This window comes from Lissotriton helveticus, chromosome 7 (assembly GCF_964261635.1).
Source record: "Lissotriton helveticus chromosome 7, aLisHel1.1, whole genome shotgun sequence".
NCBI lineage: Eukaryota > Metazoa > Chordata > Amphibia > Caudata > Salamandridae > Lissotriton > Lissotriton helveticus.
Window position 1 is genome coordinate 4,337,950 of NC_136068.1, and position 20,581 is coordinate 4,358,530.

At 50.2% G+C, this 20,581-nt stretch overlaps 1 protein-coding gene across 1 annotated transcript in view; it reads right to left on the reverse strand.

The window, feature by feature from the left end:
- Positions 1-20,581, reverse strand: part of APOE (apolipoprotein E) — a 632,892-nt gene that overhangs the window by 571,234 nt on the left and 41,077 nt on the right. The window lies entirely within an intron of this gene.

A 20,581-nucleotide genomic window follows, 5' to 3' on the forward strand; every position in this document is an offset into this window, starting at 1 on the left:
ATTCATTGAATTGTCCCCGTTTCTAGGCCTCAAAAGGGCCCGGACTCAGATTCAGCTCCTGTCTCCTGAACCCTCTCCGAGGAGCGATACAGCCCCCACCTGCATCCCTGACCCTTAGCTTACTTCTTGCCTCGCAGTGCCCGGCCCGGCCTGGCTCTGCCTCCCAGTCTGCCAAAAATATGTTATGTTTCTAGTTATCAGTTCAGCCCTCCTTCTCTGCATTCCTAAGCTACTGAATCGCATCAATAGTTTCCGTCACGGTCTAGCCTTTATGTCTCCATGTAAGAGAAATACTGTATTAATATTCATAGAATATTCCCCGCACACGCAATACATGTAGAATTATGCATGCACCAGTCTTAGTGTCTATTAGCCTTTGCCCTGATAACTTTTGGATTCTATCAACATGTACTCTAAACACTAGATACTAGATATGCCTTGGGTACATGTCGCTCTGACACTCCAGACTTTAGTCTCCTCTTCTAGCGCAGAAGTCATAGCCCCCAGTTCTCCCTGGTAACACGTCATTGCCCGTTTGCGCGCACCACTAGGTTAGAGGTCCCAGCTGCTCAGGTAGCCCCCTCCATGTTTCCGGCCCGTTCATGACATATTCTGTTACGTTTGCATCACATGTCTATGTATACGCCTTCTTGTTACATCATTTTGCCCTTATCTTTCGCGACTGCTACGAACCACGCCTACTGCTACGCCTACTGTATTGAATGTAATGTATTTGTTTAAGTATATATACTGTACACCCATATTAAAAGTTACCCTTGTCCGTTCCCAGGCAGCTGCCTTCATTCCTTTTCCGTACAGGCTGTCCTGTTCCTGTCCTTTATGCCTATTAAAGCCTGACGACTCAAGATACCTCGAATCCTGACTCTTATTTATTGAGCTACCTGTTTATAGAGTATCCTGAAAAATAGTACCGGTAATTAATTATTTATTTACCACACCTCCTGGAGTGATGGAGGTCTCATCCCTCCTGGAGTGATGGCAGTCGTGATGGCGGTCTCACCCCTCCTGGAGTGATGGCAGTCTCATCCCTCCTGGAGTGACGGCGGTCTCATCCCTCCTGGAGTGATGGCGGTCTCACCCCTCCTGGAGTGATAGCGGTCTCATCCCTCCCGGAGTCACGGCGGTCTCATCCCTCCTGGAGTGATGGCGGTCTCATCCCTCTGGAGTGATGGCGGTCTCATCCCTCCTGGAGTGATGGCGGTCTCATCCCTCTGGAGTGATGGCGGTCTCATCCCTCTGGAGTGATGGCGGTCTCATCCCTCTGGAGTGATGGCGGTCTCATCCCTCCTGGAGTGATGGCGGTCTCATCCCTCTGGAGTGATGGCGGTCTCATCCCTCTGGAGTGATGGCGGTCTCACCCCTCCTGGAGTGATGGCGGTCTCATCCCTCCTGGAGTGATGTCAGTCTCATCCCTCCTGGAGTGATTGCGGTCTCATCCCTCCTGGAGTGATGGCGGTCTCATCCCTCTGGAGTTATGGCGGTCTCACCCCTCCTGGAGTGATGGCGGTCTCATCCCTCCTGGAGTGATGGCAGTCTCATCCCTCCTGGAGTGATGGCGGTCTCATCCCTCCTGGAGTGATGGCGGTCTCATCCCTCCTGGAGTGATGGCGGTCTCATCCCTCCTGGAGTGATGGCAGTCTCATCCCTCCTGGAGTGACGGCGGTCTCATCCCTCCTGGAGTGACGGCGGTCTCATCCCTCCTGGAGTGATGGCGGTCTCACCCCTCATGGAGTGATGGCAGTCTCATCCCTCCTGGAGTGACGGCGGTCTCATCCCTCCTGGAGTGACGGCGGTCTCATCCCCCCTGGAGGGATGGCGGTCTCACCCCTCCTGGAGTGATGGCGGTCTCATCCCTCCTGGAGTGATGGCGGTCTCACCCCTCCTGGAGTGATGGCGGTCTCTTCCCTCTGGAGTGATGGCGGTCTCATCCCTCCTGGAGTGATGGAGGTCTCATCCCTCTAGAGTGATGGCGGTCTCATCCCTCCTGGAGTGACGGCGGTCTCATCCCTCCCGGAGTGATGGCGGTCTCATCCCTCCCGGAGTGATGGCGGTCTGATCCCTCCTTTTCCCAGGTGCAGAGCAGAACCAGGACTGGCGGTTCCGGCCGTACTTTGAAAAGAATTAGGGACTAAAATGATGTCGGACAATTTATGGCGCAGGACGCATGGTGAACGGTGCATGGAACACGCCCTCACAATGGGCTCATGGGAACTGTCGTTTTTGTTTGACTTGTTGTATGTGATTGGCCGCTGTGAGAAACAAGTTAACAAACAGCAACGAAAGAGAAGCATAATCTGCACCTCCCAGTCCTCGTTGGCTACAAAACATTTGAATGCCCGGTTACTTTTCGGTTGTCGGACTTGGCCCTCTCTGCAGAGTCACTGTAGGAAGCCGGCTCTGTATATACTGTACCAAAGTGAGCTGTAGTGTGCAGAGTCCAGTGGAACCCCAAGGGTAGGCAGAGGTAAAGGTAGATAGCACCTCACTCTCTATTTGTGGTAGTTTGGTCGAGCAGTAAGGCAGTATCAGAGGACAGTGCTAAGCATTTCTTGTAGACACTCAGTCTGCAAATGAATTCACACGCTCAAGAACTGAACTTTAGACCAATTGTTTTTGTATAAAATGGGCTTTTCATTAAAATTCCAAGTAAGTTACTTTTTAGATTACTTGTATTACACAGTGCAGTATACCTGGATACTACTCTGGGACAATTCATGTAAACAGGTAAGTTAAGTCGTTTTTGTTAGTTAGTGCAATTTTAAACAATTTTTTTTTGGTTTTCAAACTCCACCCTTTGAAACTTTTTCAAGAAAAACCGTCAATGTTATCCTATGGAGGAAAATAGGGTTATCGGTTCACAGGTACGTAATCGACTGTGGGAGTTGAGGTTCTGGGGTTAGACTCAGGGGTCCCCCAGGGTCAGTGATGCACTGTTGTTACACCTTCAGCAGCACTAGGGCGGCCGGGTGCAGGGTGCTGTTTCGACGTTGGGCGCTCTGTTGTTTGTAATGGCGAGTCTCCGGTTTGCAACCACACTGCAGGCTTTGGTACGAAGGACTTCTGGGAGCGACCACCACTTCGAGAGGTAAGTTGGGATGTTGGGGGTTGGTTAGGTACCATCAGTTTGGCCACCCAAGGCTGTGGGTTGTCGGGTGCAGGGGTGCTTTTTGGGGTCGGATCTTCTTACCAGCTCCTGGTCGCAGTTGGGGGGACCTTCTGGATTTAGGTTGCAGGTGTTGGCTGGAGGTTTGAGGCAGGTCAAGGGTCGCCGGATCTTGGGTTAGGATCGCCGGGGGGACCTCCTCGTGGTGTTTGCCACTTGGGCTCGGGCCGTGGACGGCGGGTGCAGAGTGGGCGGATCCATGGTGTCCAGCCGGAGCCAGAGGTTGCAGATGAACAAATCCGGTATTCATGGGAAACAAAGTCTTTAGTGTTGAAGGCAGGCAGGTCTCCTGGGATTTCCGACGTTGCTGGACACACCAAGATTTTGCAGGAGCAGGTTCCAGGTGGAGACATGCCGGCAGGGCTGGGGCCAAGTCAGTGGGCGTCTGGGCGGCTGTTAGTGCCTCTTTTTCTTCTTCTTCTTGCAGTTTCTTCTTGTGTGAGGAAGCAAGGTTCAGGGGTGCCCCTAAATACTAGATTCAGGGGTGTTACAGGTAGATAGAAAGGTTGGCACCAATGGTGCCCTTCCCTGGGGTGGGTGCACCCACTATTATGCCACCCACCAGTGTGAGGGGGCATGAGCCTGTCCCTGGTTGGCTGAGTCCCCCATCTTCAAGATGGCGTGGACTGAGAGTTGTGCTTCACCTCACCTCCCCACCTTAAGGGTGGAGTTGGCAGAGGTGGGCACACCTCTCTTCCTCACTTGTTTTTCCTGCTGTGTCTCCCGCCCAAAGTGGGGGTCTGAACCAGTGGGGACCAGTTGGTGAAAGCGGTACAAAAGGGGGTGGTGATGGACGGAGCATCTGAACCAATCAAACACTCACCCCCAGTCAAAAGATCTGGGTTTAATCCATCACCGTTCTTTAGCCCACTCTGCCACCCCAGTTCAGACACCGCCATATGCAAATCAGTCTGACCCTGTGCCTCATGGGAACAGTCCAGCCCGAACTGCCAAGCCATGTCTTCCCTGGACCGGAAACAAGCAAACCAAACGCTCCGTCCATCATTCTCTTTTGTATCAGTTGGTGAAAGCAGCATATGGTCTGGGGAGTCTCACAAAGGCGGCAAGCCTTTGAAGCTTCTCGTTTGTGAGCCCTGCCCATCCTGGGGGAGGAGGCTTGGCACCTCGTCCCAGGATGTGCCTTGTTTCAGGTCCCTGAGAGCAGCAGCTCTCGACCCAGGGGTCCAGAAACATGTCTGGTGGTGGCAGCTGCAAGCAGCCGCTCAGCCTGGACACTAGAGTTAGGTCATTTTTCAGGGGGCATCTCTAAGATGCCCTCTGTGTGCATTTTCCATTAAACCCCACACTGGCATCAGTGCTTCTGGAGATGTTGTGCCACAATCCAAGGAGGACTCCGACACTACAGGGCCTACGCACACACCCAGTGCGTCTCCTGCATCCATTGATCCTCTCGGTCAACTGTCCTTTGAGGCATCGAGGGTTTCAGAAGACGCTGGCAAATGCTGGCATTTCGCAGCAGGCTTTTTCTACCAGCACCAGGCTTGGTCAGCAAATAGCCATGCAATGGGGGTGGGGTCGCACACTACTCACACACCAGCGGGATCGCCCCTAAGGACTGTGGTAAGTGTAGTTCGTGTTCCGCGATGCATCTTCTTTCGATTCTCTGCTATCTTCGCTATCTTCGCCATCCCTGGACACGTGTTTCGGGGTATTTACCCCTCATCAGCAGGGATTAGGCCGTGTTCTGGGGTTGCTGGTGGCTGCCAAATATTGCCAGGTTTAGTACCACTCAACCCCAGTACACGGCCTATCCCTGCTGATGAGGGGTAATACCCCGAGACACGTGTCCAGGGATGGCGAAGACAGCGAAGATAGCAGAAGATCGAAAGATGATGCATCGCGAACACTTTACTACATTGACCAGAGTCCTTAGGGGCGACACCGCCGGTGTGTGAGTAGTGTGCGACCCCACCCCCATTTGTAACTTTAAAGCTCCCTTGAGCAGCGGGCTGACGAGCCTGGGATCCCGCACCTACGCGCCTGAGTGGTACTATACCTGGCAGATATTGGCAGCCATCGGCAACCCCAGTACACGGCCTATCCCTGCTGATGAGGGGTAATACCCCGAAACACGTGTCCAGGGATGGCGAAGACAGCGAAGATAGCAGAAGATCGAAAGAGGATGCATCGCGAACACTTTACTACATTGACCAGAGTCCTTAGGGGCGACACCGCCGGTGTGTGAGTAGTGTGCGACCCCACCCCCATTTGTAACTTTAAAGCTCCCTTGAGCAGCGGGCTGACGAGCCTGGGATCCCGTACCTACGCGCCTGAGTGGTACTATACCTGGCAGATATTGGCAGCCATCGGCAACCCCAGTACACGGCCTATCCCTGCTGATGAGGGGTAATACCCCGAAACACGTGTCCAGGGATGGCGAAGACAGCGAAGATAGCAGAAGATCGAAAGATGATGCATCGCGAACACTTTACTACATTGACCAGAGTCCTTAGGGGCGACACCGCCGGTGTGTGAGTAGTGTGCGACCCCACCCCCATTAGCAATTAGCCATGGAAGGGGTCATTCAGCCTGGAGATGATGGGTTGGCAGGTGCAACGAATGGGGTTTGGATCCCTCAGCAGTGGAACTGCACTGGATTATGAACCTTCTCTCCCACGCAGCGGATAGTGGTTTGGCTTACAGGTCAGTGATACATTCTGAGGAGTCCTGTTGGTGTGCATCTGCTCATTTGCAAGATGTTGAGAGATATTAGATTGATCCATCCACCCTAAACCTAAATATAGGGGGGCAGATTTACAAGAAAGCGCCACCATGCAAAACCCTTGCATCACCATGGATGCGCCGTATTTACAATATCATGGCACAAGGATTGACCGATGCATCAGAAATTCTGACGTATCTGTTGACGGAAAAGTCACGCATTGCTGGAGTCGTGTCGCAAGCACGACGCAACTCCAGCAATGCTTGTTGCAGCCTATTCCCAATACACTGCGACACTCCTTACGCCTGCTTCAAGCAGGCGTAAGGTTTTGACGCAGTGGCTTCCTAAAAGTCACGCAGTGAAATCTTGTAGATTTCACTGCGTTCCTTTTATGAGGCGTTCCTGAATGGGAACGCCCCCCTGCATACATTATACCTGACGCAGGTATGATGTCACGCAGGTCTTTACAACGCGACGCATCTCCCTAGATGCTTCACATTGTAAATGTGCCTCAACTTTTACGCCGCCACTGCATCACAAAAGTGACGCAACGGCGGCGCAAAAGTGACGCAAGGGACTTGTAAATCTGCCCCAGGGTTTGTGAGATGTTAGCCTTGTATTAAGATTCTTGGAAAGATGGTCAGCTAATGATCATTTATCCCAGAAAGAAGCTTTCTGCACAATTGACAGTGACTTTATGTCTTTCTTGTCAGAGAGTCTTGGGTGGGCGGGCTCTCGATTTAGCAGGTAGAGTGTTTTCACCTTTGGCGGCGGGGGGAGCTGGTTTACTATCTGTAAGAGAATCAAAACCAACAGCTGATGTGTATTTTATCATGCTTTCCTAAATAACCATAAGTCATGTGTGGTGCTATGCTGGAAGGCGTTCGAAGATACTCCCACATCGCAATTCAATTAAAATTCTAGACATAAAAGGCATCTGACAACGTAGAGTTTTGGTGCCTTTGAGAAAGATGGATACGATACTGACCTGGCGTTGGTCTTACTCCTCCTGTTAAACCAAAGGTTACCCCGTCTGGTGAGAACATTCAACCAGAAGTATCCAGAGCTTGCTCTAAGATACCCTCCCACATGAAACCATACACGGCAGCATTGCGAGTTTCCCTGATAATTCCTTCATGGAGAGCAATTCTTGATCCTGCCTTTAGACCGTGTTCACACCCCGCAAGGATGAATACCTGGGTTATGGGGGGTTAGACAAAAGGATGCCCTTCATTAGTTTACACACCCCATGGTGCTCTCCCACCGCAGCTCGTTGATTGGAGCCCGCCCTGCTGGTATGGCCGACCCGAAGGTATTGATTATCCTGTGTGCAAATTCTGTATCAGCCCTTTCTGAGAGGGAATTCAGGACGGGATAATTTCTGCCCCATGGGATCCAAATGTTTTGCTCTCACCATGTCCACCTTTGCGATGCCGCTCTGTCGCCTTTGATGTTGCCCTCAGCCCAGGAATGCTAAGGAGTCCTGAAGCGTCCTCTGAAAGGTCTCGCATTCCTCCATCTTCCCCAAAACCACACAAGCCACGGGCTTCGGGTGTCCTCGCAGTCCCGGGGGATGAGACTGCCCAGCACAATCCTCCAGAATATCCAGAGAGACACTTAATGCCAAGCTGACGCCATCCCAACTGAAAACTGGAGTCTCTAGAATAAGAGTTGCTTTCGGTCTTCTGACCTGAGCTGCTATTCTGGCAATCATCGTGAAGGAGGAAGGCGTAGTTTTGGCCGCTAGAACAATCCTAGAGAATAGCATCCATTGCTGTTGCCCCCCGGGTCTAGTCTCCAGCTGAAGTACTGGGGAAGCTGATTGCTCAATGTGGAAGCAAAGAGATCTACCTATACGGTCCCCATCTGGCCGTCAAAACTTTGGTTAAGCATCGAGCCGCTGGAGTCTGTACCGTACCTGGCGTTTCGATCCGCCACGTTGTTCGTTTTGCATTCTGCGGTAACTTGTTGCTCCAGGCAGAAGTGCCAGAAGTCTTGCACCTTCTCTGTGAGATTCCTCGATCTTGTGCCTCCCAAAAGGTTGATATATTTCATCGCCAACACTGTGTTCATCTTCAAGAGAACGCAGCAGGATATGCTGAACATCCTCATGGATCTGATGGCAAAAGACCCCACTAGGAGTTCAAAGCAGTTTATATGCAGGCTCAGTTCTTCCTCTGCTGATCAGCCTCCCATAGAAACCCTTCTGCACCTTGCTTTGGATTCCTTGATCAGGTCCGGGTTGCTCACCCGTTCCAAGGCTTCCATGTGATCCAACCACCATTGGACCTCCATCCTGGCTTTCTGTGGTAGAGAAATCTGAGACCAGGTCATCAGTTTCCTGAGATAAATCATCTTGAGTCCTTGAAGGGCCCTGTAATGGAGAGGGCCTGGAAAGACTGCTTGAATGGACGATGGTAGGAGTCCCACTCTTCTGGCCAGCAATCTGAGAGCGATCCTGTCTCTCCTTAGGATCCATACAGCGTCGCTCCATGATGTTTGTCATCCATCCTTCCGGTGGGCTCCGTGTCGCTGCCTCGGAGTGTCGCAACACCCACCTGGGCGAATGCTGCCCCACCTTCCATACACTCTGAGAGCCGAGGCACGAGCTGGGAGAAGTGCGCAGCGGTCTACCTTGCGCTGCAAACATGGTGGCCCGAAGGAAACCAGGGAGAAGACGAAAACACGGCGCATGGGAAAGAAACGACATTACCCAGATGACCGCGCAGCGCGCCGTCCGCGCGTCAGGAAATGACGCGTCTTTGACCCGTAATGCTATTTAAGCTGTTGAAACTTGCGGGAACGCTGCAGATTATTCAGAGCATTTCTGATGCCCCAGAGGAAGAGAGAGTTTGTTTACCGTGGGACCAGTATGGGAAGGGCGTCTCTGACACCACCTAATTGTTCAGCTACAGCCTATCGAAGGGTTTCCAGAAACTTAAGTATTCTTGGGACAATGTTCTTGGTCTTGGAAAACCCTCGAAGGATATGATACCTGGAGCCCGGGGTTTCTTGCAAACAGGATACTTTGGATTACTCAGTCGACTTCTTTTTTTTGGATAAAGTGATATCTGAATGAGTGCCAGGTGGTATAAAACCTGCAAAGAAAATGCTGTACAATTTTTTTTGAATAACATACGCTGTACTACAAACAAGTTTATAAACGAATCTTACGTTGATGGAGTTTCAGGAACGATACATATATATATATATTAAGGAATGTTATACGGAAGGATCTACCATTCACGTGCTTATTCTTTGTTGTGTGTTACTTGCTCATGTTTTCTAAGAGGGGGCGGATAGAGGTTGAAGCTCTGCCATACTCTCCCCCCCCATGTGAAGTTAGGCATATAACAAACATAGGTGGGTACATGCCAGCCTCATAGTATATATGTATGTGTAGGTCCGAGGCTGATACTAGTGGTAATACTCTTGTTTATTTACAGCACCTTTGAAAGGAATCTATGTGTATATTACTACTTGAAGTAATTGAGCTATTTAAGAGGATACCAATGAATGCCAATCGCCCTTCTTAAAAAAATACTGCCTGATCCTCGTTATCTTTCTTTACAGGTCGTAGGGAGAAATGATGTATATGATTGCTGTTAGATCTGGCACCATTGGCGTGGGTCTCCCTTCCATTTTTGCTGTTGCCTCATGTGTTTTTGCTGGTGTTAGATGCTTTGGGCACTGTGCCACTGCTGTCCAGTGCCACAGTGCAAGTGCTCCCTATCGTAAATTGAAGTATTAATCAGTGACTCCATGATTGGCTTATTTGGTTTACGTGTCAGACCCTAGTACAGTGTACAATGTGTGCCCAGGGCCTGTAAATCAAATGCAGCTGGTGGGCTTGCAGCACTGGTTGTGCCACCCACAGAAGCAGCCTGTGAAAGTGTGTCTAAGGCCTGCCATTGAAGAGCCTGTGTGTAGTCTGGTATTGTCATGCTGACTGGGCAAGTGCACCCACTTGCCAGTCCCTAAACCTTCCCTTATCTTCAGATCAGACACCCTTAAGGTAGGCCCAAGGGCAGGGTTCATTGTAAGTATAAGGTAAGCCATGTCCAGGTGTATGTAGTATTGTGCTAATAGTGAATTACAGCCATTTTCGTTTTTCACTATTGCAAGGCTACCTCGTCCCCATAGGCCAGAATGGGCAGTTTGGTTATTACAACTTATAATCCTAACGGACTCAGGGAACATGGTAGAAATTCAAATTTAGTATGTGTGAGAAGTTGGCCTGATATGTGATGTACACTATTCTAGTGGGCACCCTGTATAAGTCCAAACAACCCTTATGGTGATGGTTGTAAAGTCAACCTTATAGACCAGCTAAGCTATCCTAGTGGTAGCATGCACAAAGCAGTCTTAGGCTAAACTCAAGAGGGCATGTGAAGCCAGCTGTTTTACCATATGCAATCCCTTTAATACTACATGAAAGGACACTACACAGGTTATGTATATATATATCAAATATATATGTATTTATTACTAAATTAATCCTCTGAACTCTTTATGTGGTCAGAGGCACAAGCACATAACAAGATACTTAATTAACATACAATAAGTTGCACAATATACAGTAATGCCCTAGGGGAACTTCGAACCATATACTAAAATAGTGGTATAAGAACCACGTCACGAACAAAGGATAGGCCTAGGCCCTGGAGAATCGCTGGGGCTACGCTGTACTACCAAAGGATAGGGAGCAGGAGGCCCATGGGATGCGCGTGCAGTGTCTTTACACACACGCAAGTTACCATAGAGTTAGAATGGGAACAAAAGAATTGGAAACTAGTTCTCTTAGGTCACTTCCGGATGGACAAGGCGAAAGCGACTTGAAAGTTAGACACTAGGATAGTAAATACCCACAGGAGCACCGAAGTACTCCTGTTACCTCACCCACAGGAAGCGGGTGCATAGGTGTCAAAGTGTGTCAGGTTTAGTCGCTGATTCCTATGGAGCCGTGAAGAAAGATGCTTCAGGCGACCAGGAGGGAAGTGTCCGGGTGGATCCAAGGGCGGATCGAGGATGAAGAGTACCTGAAAGCAGTGGGGACAGAGACTGGGTCACTAGCCAGTGACCAGGAAGGAACAAGGAAGGAACCAGGCAATGTCGCGAAGCAATCAGGTGATGTCATGAAGCTTGTCTCTGCAGCCACGTGGACCAGGAGGTGTCGACGACGACCAGGCGCTGGATACAGACTGTCCCAAGAAGGCTCTCCCTGTTGGGGGTGGCGGCTTCCAGATTGGAGTCAACAAGCATTGGCAAAGGCAACCCACGCAGGAATCAAAGATGGCTTATGGATCAGACCAGCAAGGTCTGATGGGCTTCTCCTTTTCAGGAAAGCAGGGTCCAGTCTGGAGCAACCAGACCAGCAGTGTAAATTCAAAGGTTCATCGTCACAGAGGCCACTAGCCAACGGGCAAGTGACCGGACAGACACATCGAGCAGGAAAAAGCAGAAAGGCCCCACGCAGAACCCGTGGAGTGTGGAAGGCAGATCTTCGGTGCAATTGGTGCTCGGGGCTGGGGCTTCTCAATCCCCAATGCACAACTTCGAGGGTGCATCAGAAGTTGCACAGAAAGCAATTCGCTGGCTTTCCAAGATGGTCGGTCCTACGTCTCTCGTCGCCTCCACGGGTCTCAGCTCTGCTGTAACTGTGGATCGGGCTGTTACAAGTCTGGAAGTCCGGATCTTGTCAGGCTCTGTGCTCGGGCTCCGGCGGGAGCATTGACAAAGCAAAGCGTTGATCGCTTGATGGTGCCTGCTTGCACAGGGTGGTCACTCCTTGACCACAAGGGAGATTCTTCAGTCTTCTATCTTGAAGTAGAACGTCGAAGGTCCAGAGTTTCGTTTCAAGTTTCAGTCAGGATAAATCTAAAGTCTTGGGGCTCCGCTCCTACCTATTTACCAAATTTAGGGGCTGGATTACCTGCTAGGTCCCTCCTATGGGTGGGACCAGGGAAGGGGGTGGTTACACCCCTTTCCCTTTGTCCAGTTTCGCGCCAGAGCTGGGGCTGGGGTGCCCCAGCAACTGGTTTGAACCGGGCTATGCATGGGACACCTTGTGTGCCCCAGGCAGTGTCTCATTTCATTCAGCCCTCCCTGCCCCAATACACTATGGCCTGTCTGGGGTGGTGCTAGCACCTCTCAAGACCGGAAACCTATTGTCCAAGCCTCCCTCGCTGGAAGGACTCCCAGCAGCAGGAGGTCAGACTTGTGTCTGTGGCGGCAGCAGCAGCATCCATTTTGTGATGCTGAGGCTCTGGTTAACTTTAACCGGGATTAGTTGGAACAACATGTCTTCTCCCTCTAGAAGGGTGGAATGCTACTGCCGTCACCAGAACTGGCGAGGGGGTAGTATTCCAAAGAGTATGACACCTTACACGACATGTTTTGATAAAGCCAAACCAAAGTTAGCATTCAACCGCGAGGATTATAATGCACTTAAGAGTATATGTGTGAGAAGTTGGCCTGATAGGTGATGTTTCCAATTCTGGAACCACCGATTATCAGACCAAACAATCCCTTATGGTGTCTGGTTGTAAGTCAACCTTATTAGACAAGCTATCCTAGGGGTAGCATGGACTAAGCAGCCTAAAGGCTTAACTTAAGAGGTCGTGTTAAGCAAGCTGTTTTACCACATACAATCCTGTAATATCAAATGAAAGGACACCACACAAGTATATATTATAAAAATATATGTGTTTATTACTAAAAACAATCCCCAGTATTCTTTATGAATAAAGGGGCACAAGCGTTAAATCAAAAGCACTGTTTAAACATACAAAGTTGCACGATTATGGATGAGGGCGGGGGCCACTCAAACCATATATTAAACAAGTGGTATAAGAGATACCAATCGAGCAGTGGTTAGGCCTAGGGCCTAGGGAATCGCTGGGAGCAGTCAGGACAAGCAATGCTGAAGTCGGGAATGGCCCACGGGATTCGGGTGCAGTGCGGAAAGCGCACGCGTGCACCAATGTTAACCAATGGTGCGTAAAAGTTGTAAAGTTAAAGTTTAAGGACACTTCCGCTGAACGTAGAGGAACAAAACTTAAGACACAGACCCTAGAGGTGTGCACCAGTGTGGGAACACCGGCAGAGCAAAGTTACCTCACCCACAGGAAGCGGGTGCACAGGGTCGAAGTTGAGTCGGGTTTCGTCACGCAGGCTCTTGGTGCTTGAAGCTGAAAGGGCTGCAGGCGGGGTGAAAGAGAAGTTTCCGGTGGAGTCCAAGGGTGGACTCAAGTCGAAAAGTACCTGAAAGCAGAGGGGACAGAGTCTGGGTCACTCAGCAGTGACCAGGGTGGAACCAGGACGGAACCAGGCAATGTCGGGCGCAATCAGGTGGTCGTCGAGGAGCTTCTCTCCGCTGTCACGTGGGCTCTGGGGCATCTGCGACGTCCAGGAGCAGGTCACGATCTGTCCCACGCAGGCTCTCGCCGTCGGCGCTGTCGGCTTCAAGATTGGAGCAAACAACACTTGGCAAAAGCAATCCACGCGGAACCGGGAGATTGCTTCTCACTCGAACCAGGAAGGTCAGAGTGGGGGCTCCTTTTCAGGGGAGCTGGTGTAGATCTGGAGCAACCAGATTCACAAGTCGTATTCGTAGTTTCGTCGGCACAGGGACCACTAGCCGGCTGGCAAGTGACCGGGCCAACGCGTTGAGCCAAATGGAGCAGAAGGGCCCCACGCAGCACTCGTCGAGTGTGGAGGGCTGAACTTCGTTGCAAGAGTGGCTCAGGGTTGGGGCTTCTCAAACCCCGATGTACAGCTTCGAGGGTCACTCGTGGGCTGCACGGTCAGCGTCTCGTGGTCAATTCAAGATGGCGTGCCCCACGCTTCCGGTCGCCTCCACGGGTCTCAGCTCTGCAGGGACTGTGGATCGGGCTGTAGAAAGGCAGGCAAGCTTGATCTCGTCGATCTCAGTCGCTCGAGTTCCGGCGGGAACTGCGACAAAGTAGACGTCGAGGGATGGATGGTGCCTGTTTACACAGGGTGGTCACTCCTTGACCACAAGGGAGATTCTTAGGGCTTCCACATTGAGTAGGAGGTCCAAGGGTCCAGAGTTTCGTTTCTTATGTTTCGTCAGGAAATCTAAAGTGCATTGGCACTGCTCCCACTCTTATTCGAATCTGGGGGGCGTGATTACCTGCTAGGTCCTCTCCTATGGGTGGGACCCAGGAAGGGGGTGGATACACCCCTTTCCTTTGATCCAGGCCGCCCTGGCACGAGGGCTGGAGTGCCCCAGAACCGGTTTGGCCGGATTATGCAAGGGGCAGCCTTGTGCGCCCCAAGCAGTGTCTGGTTTCTTTCAGACCTCCCTGCTACAATCCACTATCTCCTGTCCGGAGGGTGGTAAAACCCCCCTGCGACAGGAAACCCTTTGTCCAGGCCCCATTTGGCGGAGTTTCGGTCCGCTGCAGGGGTCCAGACCCGTGTCTGTGGCAGAGGCATCCATTTTGTGGATCTAAGGCCCTTTTTGAAATTAACCGCATTTAAGTAAAGTAACATGTCTTACCCCTCTAGAGGGGTGGAATGCTATCCCCGTCGCCAGAACTGGCGAGGGGATAGTATTCCAAATCGTATGACACCTTACTCGACATGTTTTGATAAAGCCAAACCAAAGATGCTATATAACCGCGAGGATTATAAGGCACTTAAGAGTATATGGTATGGCGTTATCCTGAAACAGCTTAGGGAGTTGTTCCCGACAGCTGCAGACAGGCTCAGCTCATGCTAGAGCTCCATCTCACATGAAACCACGCACTCTGCCTCCAGGATTGATGAGGCCTTCCATAGGAGTGGCTCACAGGTTAATATGTGTCCAGATATAGGTTTAGATATAGGTATACTATATCTAAGCAAGGGGTGATTACACCACCTTACCCCAGCTGAGTGATCAGCCAGTTGTGTCAATTTAAGAACCAGCCAGGGGTGGCAAAAGATATGCTGCAGCCCCTGGTAGGCCTTGGTGGCCCCTATGCCCTGGGCACCTATAGTGCATTATACAGGGGCTGACAAGGAGTCCATTTCCAATTGGGTTATGTGCCTATAGCACATGTATCAGTAATTTAGTGAGAGAACAGCAGGCTGGGGGTCTGATCAGCAGGCCCACAGCCTCAGTAGTCGAAAACCAGTGAAGCAAAAAGCAAAAATTTGGGGTGACCATAGGATAGCAGACCCTACTCTCCTACACAACCCCCCCCCCCCAAACGCAGGGACATTAAACTAACCGTGACCAGATAAGTCTTCATGTTCTAAGTGGAAGTACCTGGAGAGACCATCTGCATTACCATGGTCAGTCCCTGGGCGGTGCTCCACTGTAAAGTCCATCCCCTGTAGGGAAATGGACCACCTGAGCAGTTTGGGATTTTCACCCTTCATCTGATTGAGCCACAAGAGGGGCTTATGGTCTGTCTGAACTAGGAAGTGAGTTCCAAACAAGTAGGACCTCAACTTCTTCAGGGCCCAAACCACAGCAAAGGCCTCCCTCTCAATGGCTGACCAACGTTTCCCTCTAGGGGTCAGCCTCCTGCTAATGAAAGCAATGGGCTGGTCTTGACCATCTTGATTAAGTTGTGAGAGCACAGCTCCCACCCCCAACTCAGAAGCATCTGTCTGTACAATGAACTGTTTGGAGTAGTCAGGACTCTTTAGGATAGGTGCAGAGCACATGGCCTTCTTCAGGTCTTCAAATGCCTTTTGACAGCTCACTGTCCACTGAACCTTTTTTGGCATCTTCTTGGATGTCAAGTCATTTAATGGTGTCACTATAGACCCATAGTTTTTCACAAACTTTCTGTAATACCCAGTCAGACCTAAAGAAGGCTCTGACTTGGGTCTGGGTAACTGGAGGAGCCCAGTCGTGTATGGTCTGGATTTTGCTCTCCAGTGGCTGAACCTGACCTCCACCTACTAGGTGGCCCAGGTATACAACCTTACTCTGCCCTATCTGGCACTTGGTGGCCTTGATAGTTAGGCCTGCCTTTTGCAGGGCCTCCAAAACTTTCTTCAGGTGGATCAGGTGATCCTCCCAGGTGGAGCTAAAGACAGCAATATCATCTAGATATGCTGCACAAAAGTCATCCAACCCAGCAAGGACTTGGTTCACCAACCTTTGGAAAGTGGCAGGTGCATTCTTCAAACCAAAGGGCATTACCACAAACTGATAATGTCCACTAGGGGTAGAGAATGCTGTTTTGGCTTTTGACTCCTCAGCTAGTCTGATTTGCCAGTAGCCAGCTGTCAAATCAAATGTGCTCAGAAACTTGGCAGAAGCCAATCTGTCAATGAGCTCATCTGCTCTTGGAATGGGGTGAGCATCTGTCCTAGTGACAGCATTGAGACCCCTGTAGTCCACGCAAAATCTCATTTCTCTCTTTCCATCTTGGGTATGAGGTTTTGGCACAAGGACTACTAGGCTGGCCCATGGGCTCTCTGATTGCTCAATCACTCCAAGCTCCAACATCTTTTGCACCTCAGCCTTGATGCAATCCCTGACATGGTCAGGTTGCCTGTAGATCTTATTCTTCACAGGCAGACTGTCACCAGTGTCCACCACATGGGTACACCAGTCAGTCTGGCTGGGTGGGTGTGAGTGAAAACAAATGTCTGTGGGCCTGCAAAACTTGTCTGCAGTCCACCTGTTGCTGGTCAGTGAGGCTGCCCACCAAGGCTACTCCATCCACTGAACCATCATCAGGGTTCTGGGAAAGCAGGTCTGGGAGAGGGTCACTCTCTTCCTCCTGATCCCCATCTGTGGCCATGAGCAAGCTCATGTCCTCCCTGTCCACAAATGCTTTCAAACGATTCACATGGATTACCCTGTGAGGGCTCCTGGGGGTTCCAAAGTCAACCAAGTAGGTGACTTCTCCGTTTTTCTCAATGATAGGATAGGGTCCACTCCATTTGTCCTGGAGTGCTGCTGGGGCCACTGGCTCCAGTACCCACACCTTCTGTCCTGGTTGGAACTCTACCAGTACAGCCTTTTGGTCATGCCAAGCTTTTTGTAATTCTTGGCTGGCCTCCAGGTTTTTGGATGCTCTCTCCATGTATTCAGCCATCCTGGAGCGGAGACCAAGTACATAGTCCACTATGTCTAGTTTGGGCTTTTTGAGAGGTAACTCCCATCCTTCCTTCACCAAACACAATGGACCCCTCACAGGGTGGCCAAACAAAAGTTCAAAAGGGCTGTAGCCAACCCCCTTCTGTGGGACCTCTCTGTAAGCAAAGAGCAGGCAAGGTAAAAGAATGTCCCATTTCCGCCTGAGCTTCTCTGGTAATCCTTTTATCATGCCTTTAAGGGTCTTGTTAAATCTCTCCACAAGCCCATTGCACTGTGGATGATAGGGGGTGGTAAACTTGTAGTTTACTCCACACTCCTTCCACATTGCTTTCAGATAGCTAGACATAAAGTTCGTGCCTCTATCTGATAGTACCTCCTTTGGGAAGCCCACTCTTGAGAAAACTGCAATGAGGGCTTTTGCCACCACAGGTGCTGTGGTGGTCCTCAGGGGAATAGCCTCTGGATACCTGGTGGCATGATCCACTACCACCAGTATAAATCTGTTCCCAGATGCTGTTTGGGGGTCCATTGGACCCACAATATCAATTCCAACTCTTTCAAAGGGAACCCCCACCACAGGTAGTGGTATTAGGGGGGCCTTTGTTGTGCCACCTGACTTACCACTGGCTTGGCAAGTGACACAGGAGCGACAAAACTCCTTGACATTTTCTGACATATGAGGCCAGTGAAAGTGTGAAACAAGCCTGTCCCACGTCTTGTTCTGGCCTAAGTGTCCTGCAAGGGGAATATCATGGGCCAAGGTAAGAAGGAACCCCCTAAACTGCAGAGGTATAACCAACCTCCTGGTCATGCCAGGCTTGGGGTCTCTAGCCTCTGAGTAAAGGAGTCCATCATCCCAATACACAGTATGGGTACCTTGGGCATCCCCAGCAGCCTCAGCAGCAGCCTGCTGTCTGAGGGGGTCAAGTGAAGGGCAATCTAATTGAGCCTGCCTCAGGTCTACCCTTGAGGGTCCCCCTGTCACCAGAAACTCAACCTGGTCAGGTTCAAGTTCCTCAGAGACAGTCTCCTCTTGGACTGCAGAATCAGTTTCCTCTGAAACCTGATCCTCAACCTGGGGCAAGGTGGAAGGCTCAGCCTTTCCTCTCTTGCTCCTTCTCTTGGGTTGTGGTTGGTCTATTGTTCCAAGATCCACCACTGGTTCAGGAAGGCACTTCTTAGCCTGAGACCTTGTCACTGCAAGGACATGAGCTGAAATCCCTAGCATTTCTGCATGAGTCCTGTACTCCACTTCTGACCAAACTGAGCTTTCAAGATCATTGCCTAACAGACAGTCTACTGGGAGGTCTGCACTCACAACAACTTTCTTTAGGTCATCTACCCCTCCCCAGGAGAAGTTCACAACTGCCACACTATGGGAAGTAGTGGAGTTGCTTGCATTGGTCACTAGGTAACTTTCACCTAGTACAATCTGTCCAGGTTCCACAAAGTCAGGTGTCACCATTGTGACACTGGCACATGTGTCCCTGTAGGCCTGAGCCAGTTTCTCATTGATTAAAGGCGTCTGCCTATATTTGCCCAGGTTACTGGGGCTTACTGCAGTGGACAAATCTAGGTCCACATCATATAGGAGAACTGCCTGAGTAGGGGTTCTGACTAGGCCAGATCCTACTTCAATACCCAGGGTCAACCCAGCTACACCCTTGGACTGTGTTCCACCACTGCTTACTGGACTAGGGGTTGCAGTTGCTTTAGGAGCTGCAGTGGTGGGGACTGGATTTGTCTTAGTGCATTCACTGCCCCAGTGTGAAACTGATTTGCAGGTATTACACCAAGGTGTCTTTGGACCTTTATTCTTCTTCTTCTTGTTTCCATTTTGGGAACCACCCTCCTTACTATTAGTTTGGGGGCCTGAAGACTTCTGGTCTTTTTCTTTATCTTTCTGATTTCCACCCTTCTGGTCGGTTTTCTTCTGGTCACCACCTTGGTTCTGGGGTTTCTGCTTAATCCTTGTTCTGACCCATTTGTCCGCCTTCTTTCCCAATTCTTGGGGAGAGGTCAGATCAGAGTCAATAAGGTATTGATGCAACAGCTGGTTTGTACAGTTATTAAGGATCTGTTCTCTCATTATAAGATTGTACAATCCTGTATAGTCTGAAACTTTACTTCCCTGCAACCAACCCTCCAAAGCCTTAGTGGCACACTCAACGAAATCAGTCCAGTCTTGAGTCTGTGCTTTTTGGGTGTCTCTGAACAACAACCTGTATTGCTCAGTGGTTAGGCCAAACCCTTCAATAAGAGCACTCTTCAAAACAGAGTCGTTTTTGGCATCCTCAGGTCTAACTGTGAGGAGCCTGTCCCTCCCTTTCTCAGAAAAGGAGTACCATAAAATTGCAGCCCACTGATCCTCAGGAACCTGCTGTACCATGCAGGCTCTCTCAAGAGCAGTCATCCATTTGTGGATGTCATCCCCTTCCTTGTAGGGGGGCACAATTTTTGTCAGGTTTCTATTATCATAGCTCCTGCCTTTTTCTCTAGGAAGATTGCTGCCACCAGTGGCATCTAAGCCACTCAATTTCTGCTCTCTTGCCAAGGTAAGTCTAGCTTGAGCCAGGGCTACCTCCTCCCTCTCTATTTGGAGTTTGACAGCCCTCATTCTGGCCCTATGCTCAGTCTTCTGAGAAGCAGTCATACCTCTCTCAGATTCTCTTGAGGCACTAGAAATATGAGAGTCCCCTGAGGGAGATCTCACCCTTCTGTTGCCTGGGAGAATGTCATAGGGTCTGGGGAGGTGCTGGCCCTCTCCATTCCCCAGTAGGTCTAAGTTGGCCTGGTTAAGCCTGGCAACTTGGACCTGGCTACCTCTCTGATCCTGATCCTCGAGGTCCTCTACATCTGAGTCCTCCTCCCCCTCCTCTCCTTCTTCCTCCTGAGGGGCATCAGTTACAGGGGGGTTCCCTCCATCTCCTGACTCTAAGGTAATTTCATTCACCTTCTCTAAGTCATCCTGTTCTAGAATGGCTATCAGGATAGGACAGGTGGGACTTCTGCCCCTTTTTAACCCTCTTGAAATGCACAAGGCAATCAAGTCCTTTCGGGTTAGTTTGTCATAGCTGAAAGTTGCCTGGGTAAGGTCAACTGTCGCAGGGGTAGACCCTGAGGCCACTCCTGTGTCAGACATGACTCTAGTGAGGTGTAAGTGGTGCACTTACCTACACTAAGTGTTTTCCTACTGTACCTTGCTAGTGAGTTGTAGTCAGGGTGTGCTAATCCCTTTAATCTACAACTACTAAGTTCAGTAGAACTTAATATGCTAAGCTTTTGATTTATATGTACCTAGAGGTACTTGATGTGATCTTTCAATTTGATAAAAAGATTGCAATGGTAAAAGAACAGCAAGCTCATATCCGCACCGCTGCTCACCAATGTGAGAAGTTGGCCTGATAGGTGATGTTTCCAATTCTGGAACCACCGATTATCAGACCAAACAATCCCTTATGGTGTCTGGTTGTAAGTCAACCTTATTAGACAAGCTATCCTAGGGGTAGCATGGACTAAGCAGCCTAAAGGCTTAACTTAAGAGGTCGTGTTAAGCGAGCTGTTTTACCACATACAATCCTGTAATATCAAATGAAAGGACACCACACAAGTATATATTATAAAAATATATGTGTTTATTACT